Below are 20370 nucleotides of genomic sequence, written 5' to 3' on the forward strand. Positions count from 1 at the left end.
CCCTCCCTGCAAGTATTCAGTCACACTTTCAGGCCCACAGGAAATAAATCTCCTCTTCAGCCACGGCTTACAAATTCAAGAAGAGCTCAGGGAGTGCACACCCAGGTGATTCTCAGCCTCTCTTGTGGAAGTAGGTGAGCACACACTTGCAGGCTGGCATTTCCACATTGCAGCCCTGCCTCCCCTTACAAACAGCCCATGCAGAATGCTTCATAAACCACTTGCTGTAGTGGCTGTACAGCCTGCACCGAGACCCACACTGCGAGGATAACCCCCCAGTACTGCTGTGCACCCCCACTCCTTATTTGCTTCATAAGAGGGATGGGAGTGATTTGCATGAATCAAGCCCACTGTATTCATATTCTAGATCTGCATGTGCTTAGCACTGCAGATCTTTTTATGGGAGGAGGTCCAGGGGGTTGGGAGGAAGCAAGTTTTCTTATTTCACCCTTACAGAATATACTTTGGAGGCAATGAAGAAATTATAAGACCTCCAGAAAAAAGCTTACCCTAGTAAGTAGTAATTGTGGGTTCCCCCCCCAGATTGCAGGGAATTGTTCTGCATACTGCTCCTACGGAACCACCAGTTATCTGCAAAATATAAATGCTGCCATTACTCATGTTGGGAAGATGCTCTGAACAGTGGGATTGTTTCTGGTGGCCTGTGAGACACATATCACATCTGCAAGCTAAACAAACATATGCTTGCCCTTGGCTATCAGTCTGCACCTCTACCAACTATACTATTTGAAGTACAGAGTGCTTAAGCATACAACACATGCAAACATGGACACACATGCATGGTCATACTCAAATACATGTGCATTTGTGCAAAAATTACTGGAGAAAGTAATAGTGACAAATATCCAGCCCTGGCACACCCTGACTTCTTGCCTCCTCCTTTATTGCATTATTCTCTTTCCCAGTAGCATCAACTGTTCTTCAGGTGTCAGCTCAGGAGTTTAAGCATGATGTGGCTCTAATAGATTCTGCAAAGAGTCTGTTCTTCAGAGCAAACTGCCAGAGGAAGATCTGATAGAACCTAACACCCTTTTTTTTTTTTTCTTCTATGAGTCTCAGTCCTTTTATTTCCAGTTAGTACCTCAAAGAAAACTCAAGAATGAAATGAATTAGCTTCTAGTAATTAGAATTATCACTTTATCTGTGTAACAGAGTTCTATCCATACAAATGAGACACTGCAACACAACTTGCCCACAGCTTAGCTAGTTGCAGCAGAGTTCAAGGAGCAAAAATGTCCACTAATGCTCAGCTCATCAGAGGGGATGGAGAAATTAAATACATTCCCTGGGACAGCCTTGCTGTGTAAGCCATCCATTCAGCTCTCAAAGCACCAGGAAATCACACAGGCTCCCTTGCAAAGGATTAGAATGAAGGAAGAAGACAGTCTAAAGGATTGATGTTGTGGAACAACAAATGTTTCCATGGAGACTTTCCAGCCACTGATAAAGGAAGGGAGAAATGCTGTTCCTTTCCTGGTACTAAGCAAACTGTATGGACTTTATGGGGGCTAGCACCTCTCACATTATCTCGGAGATGGAGCAGCCATGGTAACACAGTTGGTGTTTCTGAGGGAAACAATGACATGCAACACCATGCATCACCGCTCAGAGGGAAACAGGAAAAACACTGATGTAAATGACACAAGTCTGAGAAGTTTGAAGACCTGGCAGGGAGAAGACTCCTGCTCATAATTCACTTGCATCACACACTAATACAGGCCAAGCTGAGTCTCTGGGATCTCAACTCCTTTTGCACATTCCATGATCTTTCCTTTACTAGGAACAAAACTCTACAGCTGAGTGCATGGGTGGGGGCATATGAACCAGCATTAGAAATGGAAGGGCAGGATCCAAGAGAAGGACAAAACCATTCAGAGAACAGGGATGTTTACACTAAGACCTCTTTTTGAAAGGCTGGAGTCAGTCCCACCCCAGTGCATTACAATAGAAAATAACATGCAGAAGCTCATCAATCTCCAGGAGCCTCCAGATGCTTGCTCAAGAGAGCAAGGAGAGGTCTGCCAGGCTAAAGCAGAAGAGTGTGAGCCTCCTATGGACAGAGTTTAGAAAACTTCAAGGAGAAAGGACAGGTTTCAGTGCAAAAAACTACCACAGCTGTTTGGGGAAGGCCATTTGCACACACATGTAGACGACAAAGCAGGAAGAGAGCGACAAGTCTGCCTCAAAGAGCAAAAGACCTTGAAAGTCCCTGGCAGGTAAGTTCACACATTCTTATACCTCACTACCACCTTTCCCATACAGACAAGTTTGGCTTCCAAAGTAAAGGTTGAGCTTGCCCAGCTTCGTAAGTATTAAATGGACTATGACATGGGAAAGCCTGCTGGATATCAAACACTCGGTTTTAAAGAGTCACAATCTTAAAAATAAATTGCCTTCATTGAAATAAGTCAAAAAAAAGCATTTCAGAGTGACTTCTGACCCTTAGCTTCCTGATACTGAATGTCCTGTGAAAAACTATCAGCAGTCCTGAAGTTCAACAGATTTTTTGTCTTGGCAACAGAAACAAGTCCACCTACTCAGCCAATTTCTTACTTATTTCATGCTGCTAGAACACTTCATCTTAAAGACAATTATAGTTTCTCTATATGTCATCACACATTTATGTACATTAACCTTGTGCTAAATTCCAAAGGCTAGAAACAACCACCTAAATCATGCTAATTGAGACGAATTACTGGAATGTTTCGAGGAACATTGGGAAATGCATTTTGCTGCATACCACAATAATGAAAACAAAGCTCAATTCCACAACATTTATTAGCTTTCTCATTCCAGCCCTTCATTTCCTAAAACCTCTTCTCACTTCTCAAGGACGCAATTTAAATCCCTCAGCAAAACCTCAAACCAAATACATTCTTTGCTAGAAGCTGGCCATTCAGAAGTTAGCAGATCAAATTGATCACCAGGTATAACTCCTGAGCTCTGCAAAGCTACATCATGATGAATACAGCCCAGGTTTGAGAAACATATGCTCCTTAATTTTCTGTCCCCTGTACTTCACTGGCATCACAAGTAGACTACAAAGAGCCAGGAGACAGTACACTGAGATGAAGACAACCCCCCACTGTCAGATTTGTTTCAGCTGGCTTCTTCATGACCTCTCTGTGAGGGAATTTGGTGTAGAGAAGGCAAGAATACAGGCATGGTGCAATGCCAGAACAAACAATGACCTGAATGTGTTTCCTCTGCTTGAGAGATCTAGATAAACTTAACTCTGAATTTGCATGCAAATGTCCCAGGTAATAAGGTTTTAACGGTAGAACCTTAGAAACACACATGGAGATGGGACCCACATCAATTCCACATCCATTTTAGTAAGGGAAATGAAACAACCTTCCTCCCCACCCTGCCTGAGCAGCCCAACCCTTCAAAAACCTTTAATGAGGGGAAAGGAGCTGCTTGAGGAGCTGGGGGGAATACACCTTTGTAAGCTTTACAGAGAGAATTATAAACAGAATGGCTCAAATGGAATAAAGAGGCTCTGCAAAGACTCAGTATGGGACTATCTGTACCATGCCGAGCATGTAACAAATTAATTTCCTCCTAGAAAAAAGACCCTGTAATTAGACCTATATGTCAACCTTGTTCTCTTTGCCACATAATCACACTTGAAGTTGCTGGTCTGGAAGTGAACTCTTCTCAGGGCCTCTTTTTCTAAAATGAAAGGGGAAACATCTATAAATTATCATCAGAAAGAAGATAATGGATGCTGACTGTTCCCTAAGAGCCATTTTTGAGTTTTCTTTTCTGAGCAGAAGCTAAACAGTGTCTACTGATATTCATTAAGCAGTCAGCATCCTCCTCTGAAGAGCTGACGTCAGTCTGCAGCCTAGGACCTGCAATTATCATCCCTTACCATTGAAGTGGATGGCTGCTTAGTTACAGCACGATGTGAAGTCTGAAAGGATCTGGCTGACACCAGCTGCCCTCCCTCAACAAGTTTAAAGTGGGAGGTGAAAAGTGAGAACTAGTCAAATCTAATAATTTTTGACCTCAGGAAAACTTTTGCTGGGTCAGAGGTCTCCCCCTCCGCACCCCGCACTGTGTATATCTATCTCTTCATTGCTTGCAGGAAGAAAAGTGAATTATACAGCTAATTTAAAGTCAGTTCAGATAAGTATCTGAACATCTGGATCTGGAACTCTAGACCTTAGGAGTATTTCAAACCTGTGCTCATCAATACGCAATGAAAAAAGCAAAGCTTTGTAAATCACCAGAAAGTCCCCAGCAAACATCTTTGCTGCCACGAACAGTGTCAGAATTGAAACAGAATCACCAGAACCTCGGTCTGGTGGTGAAATGGCAAACAGGACAAGGTATGCTGGTAGGACAACTGAAGCAGCTTGATCAGGAGTGAGAGACCACGCAGTGCCAGACCTTAAATGCACACATTATGTGCACCTCATCTGGACTCATGACCCCAGCCAGACCCATGTATTTTCCAGATTTCAGAGCTAGCCTACAAAGGGGGAAGTTTGGCTGTGCTCAGCAGAATGCAGGAAAAACGTACCCTAAGAAAACCCACCCTAACCCTAAAACCTCTACTTCACTGCGTGCTGATGTTTATTAGCTTCTTCAACTCCCTTCCTCTGCCCTCTTCCCCCCCACCCCACTTCTACAGAAAACTCAACAGGTCATTAAAACATGATCTGCCAAGACAGACAGCCCTAGGGAAGGCCACATGAATATGGGTCATAGAGTGGGACAAGACATTTCAAGGGCTGTTCACAGCAGATAACAGGAAGATGGGTATATGCGGCACCACTGAGTCAGAACACAGAGGGACAAAGTGAAGGTGACCATGTAAATACTGTTTTCTCAAGGTTTCTGCCATTATGCAACCAAAGCCAGGAGCCTTAAACTTTTGGCACTTCATCCTCCATTTGCATGTGGACGGTATCCAGCCCTGCCTGTTAAATGAGCAAGTTGCACCAAAACAGGCTGCAGGATGTAGCATTGAAAGATGACAAAATATATTGTTTCCTAAGTGTGGGGGGGTGGGGGTTGGTGCTTTGCATGAGTATTAAATCAGAGGCTCATGATGACTTTTACCTTACACCTTGCATGATACCACCCATTCTTCTTTTGTGACACTTCCCACTAACGACTCACATTTGTTTGATGAATATCTAAACTCTATCAGACATTCCTACTCTTGTTTCTTTCGAGCCATCTTGCTAATATTTGGTTGCTATTAACTTCAATAAATAATAGCTTGGTATTTATATTCATTGCACTGAGCCATTCATCATGTATGCTTATTTCTCTTTAAGACAAGTACAATTATTCAGCTGCTGCAAGGACTTCATTACCTACCTATTTTACATTTTCACTCTTAGGTAGGCATGTATTTAAAGCAAAGCACTGCTTAGGGCAAAGGGATGGTCTCTCGTTTCCCCCCCCCAGAAGTTCTTTCAGCAAACCCCACAAACAGCAATAAACATACCAGAAAATGCTGGGAACTTCTGCAGTAGAAATGAAGAAAACTAGTGATTAGTACCCACAGAGAAACAGAGACCTGACTTCTAAGTTGTTTATATGCCTAATGCTGCAGGACTGCTTGATAGAATGATCAAAGTTACCTGAGCAATGGAGGCACCAATGGATTTATAAATCTTACAAGCTCCCTCTGGATATCTTATGGATGGTCCTCAGTAGAGATGACATAAATCACTTAATTCTCCACTGAAATACAGTATCTGCTGGATGGAAGACAGGATACAGATTTTCTTTCAGGCATTTAATGAAAAGAAATAAAGAACAACTCCATAAACCCCTGCAATTACAGAAGGAATGTAACAATGCAGAATGCAGGCTGACTAGGACAACTTCATTGCTGAGATCCATGCTATTGGGAGACTTAATGGCTTTGCTTTGACAGGGTCTTAGCTTCTTGGGCAAACCCAGGGAGAAAGGTGGAAGGAGGTAAGGAGATGCTGATTTTCTGGTACTGTAGGAACCAGGGCAGTTTTTATCCAGCTCAGTCTCAGAACTGAAGTTAGTGAGACCAGGGATGAGTCATGCTCTCGCATCCTGTTGAGCTTCAGAAGGTCACTTAATTAACCACACAGTGACAGGAAAGTCTTGCAGATGGGATTACTGCGCACTAAGTGGCGGCTGCTCAGAGTGTAGTCGCATGGAAGGTTCACTTTGGTAACAAGCAGGCCAAAAGCTCCTCTCCTGTGTGCCTGACCCCATCAAGAATTTGCTTCTTAGGAGACCACATTACTGAAAACGATCAGAGAAAGAGCAAGTTCTTCTTGGCAAGTTATTTTTAGCCTGGATCATTTTAGTGACCTGCTTCACAGCACAGCCCTATGTAAGGTTATGCTGCCAAAAGCAAGGTGACAGTGAGCCACCGCACAGAAGTGGCAACAGCCAAGTGTTTTGCTGAGCTGCATCCTCATTTTCTGCCCATAGGTATGTGTCCTTCCCTTAAACACAGGTCACTTCCAGTGCTCCTTAGAGAGACTTGGCACAGTGAAAAGCATTGGGAAGATGACAACCAGGTTACGTTAATTCAGGTGTTCAGGCTGCTCCCCTGAATCACAGATGGGCACATGACTAAGCTTCCTGGGATGATTTATGCTGTCTCAAAGGGTATTCTGTGAAGACAGGATATATAATAGACTAGGAGGAGGTTGAGTTCAGTGCTTTGTAAAGACACCTCCTGTGTCACAATTTGTATTGTGCTTGAACACTGCTACAGCATGTCAAAATAATTCAGGGAGTTGGGAAACTGCTGTGCCTGTCAGTTCCCAAAGAGTAGAGTCAAGTACAGATCCAATCTCTAACTCCTATCAACAGCCTAAACAAATGAATTGGGCCAAGCTGATACTGAGCAGTTCCTGACAGAGCATCCAACCTGAAGATAACATGTCCACAAAAGCAGAGACCTTCATGCAGTTGCTTACTCCTGTATTTCTTGCACAGATCCCAGTGCAACACAGACTCCTTTTCAGGCTGCATTACACTTAGCTAGCCTAGAAAGGGACCAGAGAGACAGAGCAGCTTCCAGTTAAGTGCAGTGTCATCTGATCACAGAGACAGCAGTCGGGCAGAAGACCGTCCCTGAAGGGCTGTGCTGTCTTCCTCAATTTACCCCAACCACTCACCAGGACATAGATATGAGATTTATGGCTCACTATAGCTTTGCAAGTGAGCCAGAAGGCTCTCTCCCTTTCTGTAACACACACTTCTGTTTCACCCCAGAAGCTTGCTGCAATGTACTGCAAAGGAGAAAGCTGAGCTTTGGATATGCTCTCAATTCCATCCCTTTGTGCCTGTGAAATGCCGTTAATTATTTCCCTTGTGCTTGTGAAGTGCAAGTGCAAGCAGTTAACTGCAAATCCAAGAAACAAGAGGCTCAAAGTCTTCTGTGTCCAATACCACCAGTACAGCGCAATACCTACAGCACATCCACAGATGCCAGTATAATAGCCTGAGGAGTCAAGCTGACCAGCAAAGAGCTTTGAAGACAGATTGGTGACACTTGGCCTGTTCATTTTGCCAGTAACCTTTAGCTGGCAGAGTAATACTGAATGAAACAGGCCAAGTCATGTGAGCTGTGAGCACCAGAGTGCCCCCAAAGGCACCCTCTCAGGGAGGTCTACAGTCACTCCATAACCCTTTGAGGCAAAGACCTTCCAAGTATTGTCTTAAACCTTTAGGTTTTTCAGATTTTAGTTTCTCTTCTCTCCCATCACTAGAGTTCACAAAAATGCTGAAACTGTTGTAATCCTTCAATTGCTCTTCCTAACCATTTATCCTTTAATTCACAGCTTTCCCCACTTACATTCTTATTTCAATCACTTTTTATCCTTCCAGCTTCAGAAGGCTCTGCAGATTTTAAATCATCTTTGTTTGATTTGCTTCTTCCTTTTCTATATTTGTGCTTGCAAACACAGATACCTGTGTGCACACCCACACTGGCTCAAGCTTTGTTTTATTTTCTAGGTTCATTTTGCGCTTTCATTTGTCTCTTGCCCTTCTTCAGCCCCTTTTCATTTATCCTCTTTATTGCTGAAGACTTAATTTTGTTGCTCATTTAGCATGTAACTCCTATCTCTTTGGTATCTTAGGCTATCTGTCAAAGGCTTGTTTATCTCCACATTCTAACTTATTCCTCCCCCACCTCATTTTCTCCCAGTTTCTGTACTGTTTCATGTTTCTAAGGGCACACCACACTGATGTCCGTTTTGCTAGAATAAGCACAGAACAGCCTGTTCTAACAACATGAGGAATTTCATGAAAGCAATCACTTTGTTGGTATTTACACTGATTTATCTGTGCCTTTATGTGATGCTCAGAACTAGAATGTAGGAAGATGGGACATCAAGCTGTGATACTTGCACTACCATTGCATTCATTTTCAGTAGTCCTTGCAGGATATGAGAGTTGCTGGTGTTAAAGCGTCCCATTCAGTTACACTTGCCATTCAGCTGCATAGCAACCACAGACTACCTTTTGCAGACTTATTGAACTATTTTTAGTTCAATTACTTGTTCCCCTGACTCAGACTGCAGAGTAAGTCTGAGCCACCTTTCATGCAGTATGTGCAAATGAACCTCATTGCTTGCACTCACCCTGACCCAAACAGCATGCAGCTTTTTACCAGGAAATTATTTTAGTTACTGAGATATAAACTTGTATATTTGCACCTTCATTCTGACAGATTGTCAGACTAATTTAGTTCCCATCTTGCTTTCATATCTGAAACTTTTATCATACACATCCTTGTCACCTAACTTCAGTGACAGAAAATACCTGCAGGTTGATTTACTATCTTGAAGAATGGCTTCTAGCAGGGAAAGCACAAGCCTCTAATGATGATTTCCCAATATGCTAGTAAAGTAAATCTTTTGAAAGTGAGAGGGAAGGACAGCAGGAGGCTTGTTTATCATCTTTTGGGGCTGAAGATAAACCTTTTCTCAAACCCTGCAGTAGGAACTCCAAATGTGATTAAGAGGAGGCCTAGAAGCAAAACTGCAGCAGCTTCTGAGCACCATCAAGAGCAGGATCTGCTCCTTTTCACTGGATAGCTGTACTCAAAAGATAACATGTATCTGTGCACCTGCATTGCTTTTAAGTTATTTACCATGTTCTCATTTCACTGAATATAAGGGCATTTTAACTGATACCTCAGAATAGCTAGCAACCAGACTTGAGATCACAGAACTAGAGATCTCTACAGGTTTATTTGTGGAATAAGTGTTTTCTCTCTAACCTCAGTAACTGTCCTCATGGTTAATGTCAAACTTCAATGTGATGAGGTGAGAGCATAGATCAGTGATAAAAGAGAGGCTGGAAAACAATTGCATGTAATTTTGATTTGTGGAGAATCTGCAAGAATATTCCAGAATACAAAGACATGAAGGAAACCCAAAACTGATTTGAAAACACTAAAGTGGCAGTATTAATTCTCAGGTCACGTGAATGGCTCCCACTAAAGACCATTTCCTATATTGAAGTGCCCACCTGCTCTCAGAACACCCCAAGACTGCTCAGCTCTCCTTCAGGCGAGAGTCTCCCTCAAGTGACCGCCTCAAGCAATAATGGTTATACCCAATCAATGTCTAGAAACCTGAAAGTATGTACTATAGGTGGATCCTGACAATGGGAAGCTACAGCACTATTACAGTGGGTGACAAATTTTTAGATGGCTAAAATCAGATTAGAGACATCTCAGTTAGTGCAATGGTTACAGTCAGTGGAAGAAAGAACAGTGGAGGAAGAGTGATGCAGAGCCAAAGCTGTTCCGGATGCACGTCTGTGAGGATGCTGTTAAATGCAGTCATTTTGTCTGGATTTACTCACAGCTGCATGTTTTTATATGCATACAGTATACCAAGATTTAATTTTTAAGTAGATGCTGTTTACAGAAACATTGGTGCCAGGAGTTTTTCTTTGCTAGGGGTCATGCTTTTGCAGTGCAAGCTCTGATTTTATGACTACTTATATTCTTTTATTAATCTGTTACATAAGCATTGCATATGGAAATGGTAGCGCATAGATTTTTGATAGTAAATCCTATTGCCTTGGGTACTCCTCCTTAGACTTCCCCCATTCTTTTCAAAATTCCTTTTGAGGAGGAATTGAAAAAGACCAGTCCTCTGCTGAAAAGAGGACTCTCTTTTATCTCTAAATCACTACATGTTCTTTGCTTAACAAAATTGTTAATGCTAATGACCAATAGCAGCTTAATTGCAACAACAAAAACAATCCAAAACCATCTAGATTTGGGCTGCTGTTGATATGCATTGTACCTGAAAGAAAAAAAAAACAAAACACAAAAACTGTTCTTAAAAGAAAATCTAGGCTTTTCTGTGCTCCAAAAAAGAATGATTCCTCTTTCTTTAGTAGGAAGATTCAGAGCATTTTGCATCTCACAAGCATTATATCAGCCTATGCAACAAACCAACTAATCAGATGAGGTGACTGACCCATGTCTTCCCCAGTATCAACTCAGCTGTCCTGAGAGCAAGATTCATCCAGATGAGGACACTGAAGCTGTCATTAGTGCCAGCTAATGTTATGCCCAACGTTACTTTAACCAGCACATCTGATCTAGACAGAGATCTCTCTCTTATTCAGCCTCTCCCTACAGAGAGGCATCCTGGGTTGTATTGGCTGGCATAGGTGCAGCCTGGGGAGCAATGTTTGTTCATTTATTGCTTATTACAAAGCGGGGGGGGGGGGGAAGTCAGATTTTAAGCCCAATAAACAGGTTGGCAGTTTGCCTGTAAATCTGTTTTATTGCTGGCATAAAATGCAAATGATACCAAGGACGTTATGGAACAGGCTTTTGTTTTTTCAGTTTTCAGTAAGCACAGTATTTCCTGTGTTAACAGGAACCTGCTTCAAATGTGATTCTGGCCATAAAACTGAATCTAAGAAGAGCTCCTCAGTATACACTCTGTGCATGTTTCCTGAGCAGCTCCATTTTCTCACTTTAATGGGAAAGTTAATTCTTAAAGCCATCTAATACTGCAAAGCTATATCTGTCTCATGTAAATGAGATTGAGCCCTCCCAGACAGGGTCTGATTCCTGGATCTTTTGTGGTGAAAATGAACAAAGCTTTGAGCTGGCACACAGATAAGCTTTGGGTGCTTACATAGGATGGCACTGATTTTTACCTATAGGAAATGTATGTCATTCATCTGAGCTAGTGAGCCAGATTCCCTGTAGTGGTTACAAGAAGAGGCAAGCACTTCCAGAGGCTTGATCATCCTCGAACATGGATTTTAGCCTGGAATATGCCACTTTCCCCAGGTGCTTCTGGTGACCACAGAAAGCAACTGCATGGCAAATGCAGACTCAATGCCTCAAGTTTTGCTCCTGCCACTGAAAGATTTGACTGAAGTTAAAGCCTCATTATAAGGGCCTTTTTAAAAGCTGTGGTCATCTGAAAATACAGACACATCAGACTTGGCTTAAGCGGTAACTGTGGTTTGTTTTCTTTTCCCCTCCTAAGAAAAAGCAGCTTAGGGATTTCTACAGTCCCCAATTGTGCCTGAGCATCCTTACACTCACGGCTGTCTTCTCAAATCTAGCCTTTAAGCTTTCCAAGTGCTCTTATTTTTATCCCAGAAATAAGAGAAGGAGGGAGATTTACTAGGTTAAACTTTTAATACCTAGATAAAGGACTCCTTTCCCCTTTCTTTCTTAACCCTTAGTACTTTCCTTCCCATTATTCTCTTTTAACCCTGACTCTGCTTTGTGGGATGAGCTGCTTTTGGCCTTCTACATGTGAACATCTTTGTTTTCCAGAAGTTATGGTAAACATAGTTTTCCAAGGCCATCAAAAGCAGTGTGAATTCTGTCCTGTCCAATTACTCTCCCTTACACTTAAGGCTGTGAAAGTTCTGGTCCATCATCCACCTAGTGCTACTGAGAGAAATACCCTGCAACTGCAGGAAGCTTTTCAGCACTACCTACATGCATGTGTACACACAAAGCATCCTTCAGCACTGTGATTCAGTGGAACTGCCATCACTTCCCCCTATTTCAGGGCAGACAGGAGAAAGCACAGAATAAATTGCCAACACTGAAGTGAGAAATGTGTTTGAGGCAGCTAATAGGTCCAAGTCCACATTTACACATTCACTACTTCTGTGTTGCGCCTCTGTTTGCACTCAGACAGTTATTCCTAATAACACTTCGCCCACTGCTTCTTGAAAACAATCTTTTTAACCAAATCAGCCTCAAGGCTATATATGTTGTGTGCCTGCATGTTGCAGAGAGGAAGAGAGGGCTGGAAAAAAAAGCACTCTATGCACAGAGAGTTGGTAATCCAGCTGCTCAAGCACAAGGTCTTTCCAAAGCAGCTTCTGGCTGGCAGAGCTCGCCATGCAGGGCAGTGCACCAGGAAGAGACAAACATACCTATTTTGTGGATCTCTGTGGGTTTAAGGTAGATAAAGTCCTTAGAAATACAGAGCTGGGGATTTTTTTTGTGTCACAGTTTCAGAATTAGGCAAGCATGTCCCTATAGAAGCCTTAAAGATAATTCTTTGCCATGATGGAAATCCCTTGATCAGCTTTACTGTGAACAAAAAACATCTGAGGGGGAAACAGGATGATGCTGTGCCTGGCAAGGCTAAATCTTAGCTACCTAATGAGGTAGTGACATAGGATGATACCTACACCTGATCCATCAAAATCACAGGTACAGTAGCCCAGTGGATGATGGAGAAGCAGCCACAGCTGGACATGAAGCCTCCAGGGAGCTCTGGAGTTGAGCCAAAATCCCACCCAGATGTATGCTTGGATGAGAAAACTGTGGAGAAAAGCTAAATTTAAGAGTGAGGTTAGATCTATCCTTAATTGCACTCACACTTTTGAGGCAGGAACTGTTGTTTGCGCAGAAATGAGAGCAGCGATGTAACTGAGGGCAGAAAAACACCATGGAAATCAACAGTAAAATCTATCATTGGTCTGTGCCGGCAAAGCAAGCAGTGGGCTCTGCAAAGGCAGCCTGATCCCAAAGGAGAGGCTGGCTATCTGCAGCCTACTGCTTCCTTTTTTTACAACCACACTGCTTTTACCCCTCTCCTCATTTTTAAATAGCTGCTGCCTCTGCTTGGTGCTGTCAAAGCTTAATGGTTATTTAAAGAGTTCCATGAAAATAATCACCAAAAAAGTGTGCTAATGTGTTAAACTATTCCTCCGAACACCTGCGAACTGTTACATTTTACAGAGCTAACAAGTCAGCCTCGAAATAGGATTGGGCATTTACGTTTCTTGGGTTAGCACCTGCACCAAGCCAATGGCAAGGATAGAGAAGCAGCTCTTGACCTTCATGCTTCAGGCCAGAAACAGGTGAGCACCTGCAGTGGAGAAGGGAAAGGAATAGGGATAGGCAAGAACAAAACTATTCCTTTAGTGCAGCAGTGACCAAATAATGCACTGTGTGGGACTGCCCTTTCCAGAAGCTAATGCTGTGAACTAGGCAGTGACATGAGGGGAGGCTGAACATACCTCAGATCCATTTTACCTTAGCAAGTAGCATATATGGCCACATGTTCCTGGTTAATTGCCCCAGACACTTCAGGCATTTGAGTAACTTGGGTAATTTGAAAGTGATTCAATATAGAAATTAATCATTAGGGAGTCTCCAGCAGCAAGGGGGAATGGTGCCTTCCATAGCCAGCTCAGCATGACTAAACTATTTGATCTGATTGCCTCTACCCTTCAACTCTGGTGAACAGAATTAATCCCATTAGTGGCTGGTCACAAGCCCTGTTCCCCAGGGCTCCATATCAGGGACAGTTCTGTTTAACATCTTTATCAAATGGTCTGGACAAGGGGATTGAGTGCACCCTCAGTAAGTTTGTATATGACTCCAGGTTGGGCAGGGGTGTTGCTCTGCTAGAGGGTGAAAAAAGCTCTACAGAGTATGAGGTTCAACAAGTCCCAGTGCTGAGTCCTGCACTTGGGTCACAACAACCCCATGCAATGCTACAGGCTTGGGGAAGGGTAGCTGGAATCGCCATGCCTGAAAGTATTTAGATGTGATGTGGCACTTGAATTAATGATAGACTTGGCAGTGCTAGGTTAACAGTTGGACTTGACCTTAAAGGTCTTTTCCAACAAATGATTTTATGATGCTGAAATACATGGGATTGCCCTCTGTAGAAGCATTGCTTTCTCCATTGACTAAAGATGGACTGGGAGTCTCCTGCACCTATCCCCAGATCCTGATAGCTGCAGCTATCGGGGAGCAATAGTGAATCACAATAAAACAATGTTGCACCCTGCTAAGACAGACCAATCTCAAACAGGGATACACGGATCGAGAGTCTGAGAACCTTGTACTATTTCTATTCACTCCTGGAAAAGCTGTGGCTGGAGTCATCTCTGCTCACACAGTTTGGAGGCTAGACTTCAGGATAAAAGAAACTGATCAAGTGGAGAGTGTGCACAGGCAGACAAGCACAGCCTGAAGTCTAGAAAAATCTGATCTCTAACAAGATTAATGTACATAAAGGAGAAAATTGAGAGAATATTCCAGTCTTCAAATACTGAAGAGAGCTGCAAGGACAAAGGGACAGTCTATTTGTATGTGTGCTAAGACAAGAATTGGCTCAAATTACTGCAGGCTGTTTTAAGTTAGGCATTAGGAAAGGTTTTCAATTGGTAGTAAAGCTACAGAGAAGACTTCCTCCAGAGGCTGTGAAGCTTCATTGCTGAACAACCTTTAGCAACAGGCAAACAGAAATCTGCCAGGAGTGACAGAGGCATAACTGAGTCTGATTTGAGACATGTAGTTACATAATAATTTCAGAGTCTTTTCACCCCATCGGATTCAACAATGCAAATTTTAGGTGAATATGCCTCTATTATCTATCTGGGATTTTCTCCCCTCTGAGGCTTTTGCATCCTACAGAACTCAGGTTTTCAGCCCTTACCTTCTTTCTTTTTAAAATTCTCTGCCCTAACTGATCACTGTCATCCTCCTAGAAAAATTTGGCTTCTTCGACATGGTTCAAGTCTAAATTGCAGTTCAGGACTCTACAATTAGTAATTCTTTCACTCCCTGCAAAGTAAATCCTTACTCAACCTCACAATGGCCCTCTGCCTAGAAGTCTAGCCAAGCAAGGGCTCCATCTCTCCCTGTTTGCCTCCCGCATGGTCACCCACACATAGATGCTGTTAGCATTGTGAGATAGCTGATCGTTGCTTCACCTAAAACTCTGGCAAGTCTGCTCTCGTTTCTGAGCAGTATATATCAGAGTAACCCTTCCATTGCTCCACAGCTCCACTGTGATTAACTGACCTTGTCCTGGTCTGCTGTGAGATAGGATTTAGATAGTTTTTTGTATCTGAATAGCAGAAATTGAGCTTGAAGCCCGGACAACATTGCTTTTTCTCACATATTTGTGCAAATCTCTGCTGTACCCTGTACCTCAGCCTGCTTCATAGTGCAAAGATGATACACATTTAATCTTGTAGCTTATTACATTTTCACTAGAAATAGTGCTGCTGCTATCAACAGATGCTGTTAAAGCATTTTTTAAAATGTATTTTCCTCCTTAAGTGATTATCTTCCTTTATTATGTGACCCAGAAGGTCAGATTAGTTTTCTTCAGCTGTTTCCAGACTCAAATGTGGTGGCACATCATATTTTTGCCCAGGAAGGAAGATCCTGCTGTCTGCGACCCCATCGCTTCCTTGACTGCCTGGGGTAACAAGGCTGCCCAGGCTGCTCACAGAATACCTCATATCCATTTCTAAATTGCCCCTGCTTTTAGTTTACTCTCCACACTGATTCCAAGTTCGATTCTTAGCCATTATCCTTTCTGGTGTAGTTGGAATCACCAAATTTTCCATGTGCTTTGCTAGCTTCTTTGCCTGAGTAGCGACCAGCTCTCATCCAAAACTGTCTTTAACAAGTCAATGAGACATGTAATGTCTTTGCTTCCAATGTTTAACAGCAGGTAAGAGTTCTCTTCCTCAGTTTTCCACCAATGAACATGACTAAATCTACCAGGTAAAAATTAAAAGAAATTGTGACTTATCCTTCCAAGCCAATCACAATTAGCAAACACTTCTGTAAAAAACACATCTATTGCTTGTGCAGACGCTTAGGATTCAAGCTAATCACTATCAGGTTGTCTTGATTCAAGTCTTCAATGTGGAGGTTCACAAATTGGCAGGTTTTATATGCTCAGATACTTACAAACACTTTAAAGGCATGTTTTCCCAGTTCTTCATAGTAATGTGTCTCAGATACCGTGCACTGAGTATATGTTCTAGAGGAGCTCAGACATATTGGGCTGCATCTGCTGATTTATTTTTAGGAAGACAAGCTCCGATAGATTTGGTTAGAAACAGCACACAAAGAATTATGTGAACTTTGCAAACAGCAGAATATTTCAAATTGTGGGTCTATGAACCCTGACAGCATTCTTTCAAACAAATTACTTGCTGTAAAACTCATGCTGACCTCTCCTCCCTGAAGGCTGAAATCCAGAAATCACCCCAGGAGTGCGAAAGGTCTTAAACCAATTTAAGCCTCTAGGAAATAGAGAATTAAGGTTGCCATCAACTTCTCTTTCCATCTTTCCTGTGATGAGACATTGATGATATTTGCACCTAGTAGAAGAACAGAGTGGCCATATTAAAAATGACTCCACTGCTCTGAATATAAGCACTTACATCACGGAAGAAACAGTTCAGTGCAAATGTATCTTGCTATCAGTTTTGTCTCAGCAGGTTAATAGAGAATACAGAAACTGATAGGATTTTGAAAACAGCTTAAGCCGTAGGTACCCAATTCCCAGAACAACTGGAGCTGGAGGCCTAACTCAAACTCAGATCTTGCAAGGGCTTGTGTATGTGCTTGCCTTTAAGGGCTGCATATAGAGCAAACAACCTAGGAATGTATAAGAGCACATATCATAGCAGGACAGCCCTGAAAATTCAAGCTGCTAGCTTTACCAGTTTGTTATAATATAGCAACATTTCACTACAAGCCTGTGAACTAAGATGAACTGCAGTTGTTTGGAACTTTGCTTATTCAGAGATTAAGCGCTGTTGTCAACTTGTAAAATCTATATTGTGAAAGCATTGATAAAGAAAGCTTCCTTCTTCCACACAGCAGTTTTGTCAATCCATCTCTACTTTGGCCAGATAAATGATGTTACACAGGGAGACAGCAATTCTAACCAACTTCAGAACAAATCCAGCTAGATTTTCAATATTGCTAAGGTGCTTTGAAGATGGAGGAGCTGGGCTGACAAGTAACATTTATTCTCTCAAAAGAATAATCTACTGTATGCAAGGGTCCTTGTGAATGCAAGATGACAAGGAGCCATTGGCCTGTTCTCACCTACATCTCTGAATGCATCTAACTGAAGAGCTGTAAAAGACCTCGAGACACCTGCCCTTGGGCATCTGTGGAACTAATCAAGAAAACATTGTTTTGGCAGCAATATAGGGCTAATTGTACAGGGTGATTATAGTAGCATGCTTTTATCTAGCATAATAAACTAGTTTTTACTTTAATGGCTGAGCTGCAAGCAAATTATAGCTCCCCTTCGTGCTGAACTGACCTAATTAGTTTTTGTTTTGTGCCGCTACTGAATAAGCATGCACAAGGATGCTTTCCCCTCCTGCTTGAATAAATCAGAATTTAAACATATATATCCAGGAGGCCCAATATGTCTTGTCCTGTCTTACTGAAGTACAAATACAATGGCTCTACAGATGCCCACACTTGCCTTTTAACATAATAGCTCCTTGAAGCCTGACAGCTTGAAAATGTGAAGTACTCTTGCACTATCTGTTGGTAAACAGGACTCCAGAGCTGCCTTAGGGCTCAGAGGCAGGTACTCAGGGTGCCAGCTGGGCAGCATCTTTCCTGGGGAAGGAGGTCTCTAGCCCCATCTTTTGGTAAACTTGAATTTCACATCATCTTTCTCCCAATTAATCCAGTGAGAATTTGGGACCCGCCCTGCAAAGCTGCACAGGGAAACTGAATTGGGAAGCACAGAACAGACTCATATTGCACCAGGTGGTATTCCCAGAGGAAGGACTGGGCTTAAGCAGTTTTCTCTACAGGTGATCACTGTAGAGATGTTTCACTAATGAAATGTAGCCCAGAGGCAGCTCTTTGCTGTTTCCTTCTGGAAATTCACTAAGGCCTTTCCTAGCCAGCTACTCGCTATAGCTTCAGATGTCTGTGCTTTGTGCAGTTTATCCGCTGATACTCCAGTGCCGCAAGAACAGTTAGCAGCAATCTAGGATGTTCTTGTACCAGCATAACAAGTTATAGCAGCAATTCTGTGTTATGGCATATTTGTGCATGTATCACCTTAAACCAGCACTGTTACTGGGACAAATTGTGTGAGAAGATGCAGTTTAGCACCCAGATGGTGTCATTATTAAATTCTCATTAGCTGTGCTTCAAAGCACTCCAGATTGAGGGAAAGGTGCAAAGTGGAGTGCAGCAGGTACAATATTGGCTCCTTTGTGCTCAGGGCTAAAAACTCAATGTAGTGATTTGTGACAGGGAGGATCACGAAGTTGTAATGAGCGCAGAGAGGCTGATGGTTAGCTGGTATGGGGGAAGAGGGGAGCTGAGAATATATTCCGAGTAAGTTCAGCTCTGGCGCAGGGAAAGTCATGATGGAGACAGGTACATATGGTCAGCCCTGTTTCTAGGGGGAGGTAAGTCCCTCTTTGCACCAGGGAGATAACATGGGCAGACCAAACTGGCTACAAGGACAGGAGGGAAGATTATTGCTCAACCACATCTGTCTGTGTGTGTGCTAAGGGCAAACTTGACAGAAGTTAATATACAGAAAAGACAGAATAGGTGTGGGACAACCATCTCTCAACACCTAAAGCCATCAAGTCCCAGCTCTGCCATGCAAACAGGGGATTAGCTGGGGCAATCTCATCTCAGACATGGCAATCAAGCAGCTGGCTGGGAAGCAAAAGGAATTGCTGATGCTAGGTGAGTGCCCAGGACAACTTTCCCAGCCAGGCTTGAAATGAAGCCAGTGTGTCAGATAAAGTGACCAGCTGGGAAGCAAAACAAAGAAAAAAAATAAGAAGGCTGCCCGTGTCTGGACAGAACACAGTGGGCAGCTCTCACTTCTGCTGGAGAAACAGCATAAATAATGCAATAATGCATGGAGATCGCTAACCAATCTACCATTTTCACACTGCTAATTGCAGAAATGTTGCCACCTCCACAGGGCATTTCTCACACTATCCTGACACTTTATTATTTTTCCTTAACCCCTCACCCCTTCTCTTTTTCCTCTCCTTCTCCATAAGGGTGTTACAAATGGCAGTCACCCACTGAATCAAAGACTGAAGGATTAACCACCGTTAAAAAGGATTTAAATAGTGAAATTGTGCAACTGTCTACAAGTGCAACCTAATGCTATGAAAAAAAGTTACTTTATTATTCAGTGAGGACTTGCACAGGACTTTTTCTGCATAAAAATAAATACCTATTAAGTTCAAATGTTCAGCAAAAGCTCTTGGTTCTGATATAAGATTTTGAGTCTCAAATGTTGCTTGACAGAAAAATCACCTTGGGGTTTTCAGGATTTCATTGCTTCTCCCTCAAAAAAAAAAAAATGTACCACCTTATCAAAACTCCTAAGTATCATTGCATACAACAGCTTTGCAGCCACTATCTACATATCACCTGAAAATAAGACTTTGCTGCAAAGGCTTATTGATTGTGGGAGGAAAGACAGTAAAAATGTAGAATATACCTCCAGAAAACTACAGTACCAATTTAATGCTTTTAGAAGCAGAAGTGAAAGGGTATGCTGATACACAAGAAAAGTTTGTGATCTTTAAGTATATAACATGAAGGAGAAATTACAAGAAAGAAGTCTGCTTGCAGCCATCTTTACTGGCCAGACAAATATTAAGGCCAGTACATGTTTCATCTTTATGATAATCTACATTTCCCATGATTAATATTACCAGGTAAGGTTGCTACATGCAGCAGATAAAGCAGAACAAAACTAGTAAAACCACACAGTCAATGTTCAATTGCTCTAGGAGAGGAAATAGCCTCTCCCAGGCCAGAGGAGACTGAATGAAATTCCTCCAATTTTGAGGAACCTAGATGTGGCAATCTGAGGGCATGATTAACGTATCATGTGTATCTAATAATGTATATGTGTAGCTGCTTTAGGAAGAGAGCTAGTAAATCAATTAAGTGCTGATATAAAGCCCCCTCAGAGCCAACAGGAAAATTGCCATTGACTTTGCACCAGATCTTAGAAGAAAAGCTGAAAAGCCACAGAGGAAGGATGAGCAGCAACAGAGCCATCCCTGAAACAAGCAGCAGGGTTC

At 42.4% G+C, this 20370-nt stretch overlaps 1 long non-coding RNA gene across 2 annotated transcripts in view; it reads right to left on the reverse strand.

Annotated features, from left to right (window-relative positions):
* Nucleotides 1–20370, reverse strand: part of LOC130600560 (uncharacterized) — a 168451-nt gene that overhangs the window by 38130 nt on the left and 109951 nt on the right. Inside the window, exons 2-3 of one of the 2 annotated variants that reach the window (XR_008972481.1) lie at nt 16490–16638; nt 13000–13370 (exon numbers count right to left, since the gene is read on the reverse strand). This is a non-coding gene — a long non-coding RNA (uncharacterized LOC130600560). Of the gene's footprint in view, nt 1–12999; nt 13371–16489; nt 16639–20370 lie in introns of those variants that run through there. The other variant, XR_008972482.1, reaches the window with a different exon arrangement.

The sequence above is a fragment of the Pezoporus wallicus genome, unplaced genomic scaffold (assembly GCF_028554395.1).
Source record: "Pezoporus wallicus isolate ANWC-B61680 ecotype Strahan unplaced genomic scaffold, APGP_CSIRO_Pwel_v1 contig_6354, whole genome shotgun sequence".
NCBI classification, from domain to species: Eukaryota; Metazoa; Chordata; class Aves; order Psittaciformes; family Psittacidae; genus Pezoporus; species Pezoporus wallicus.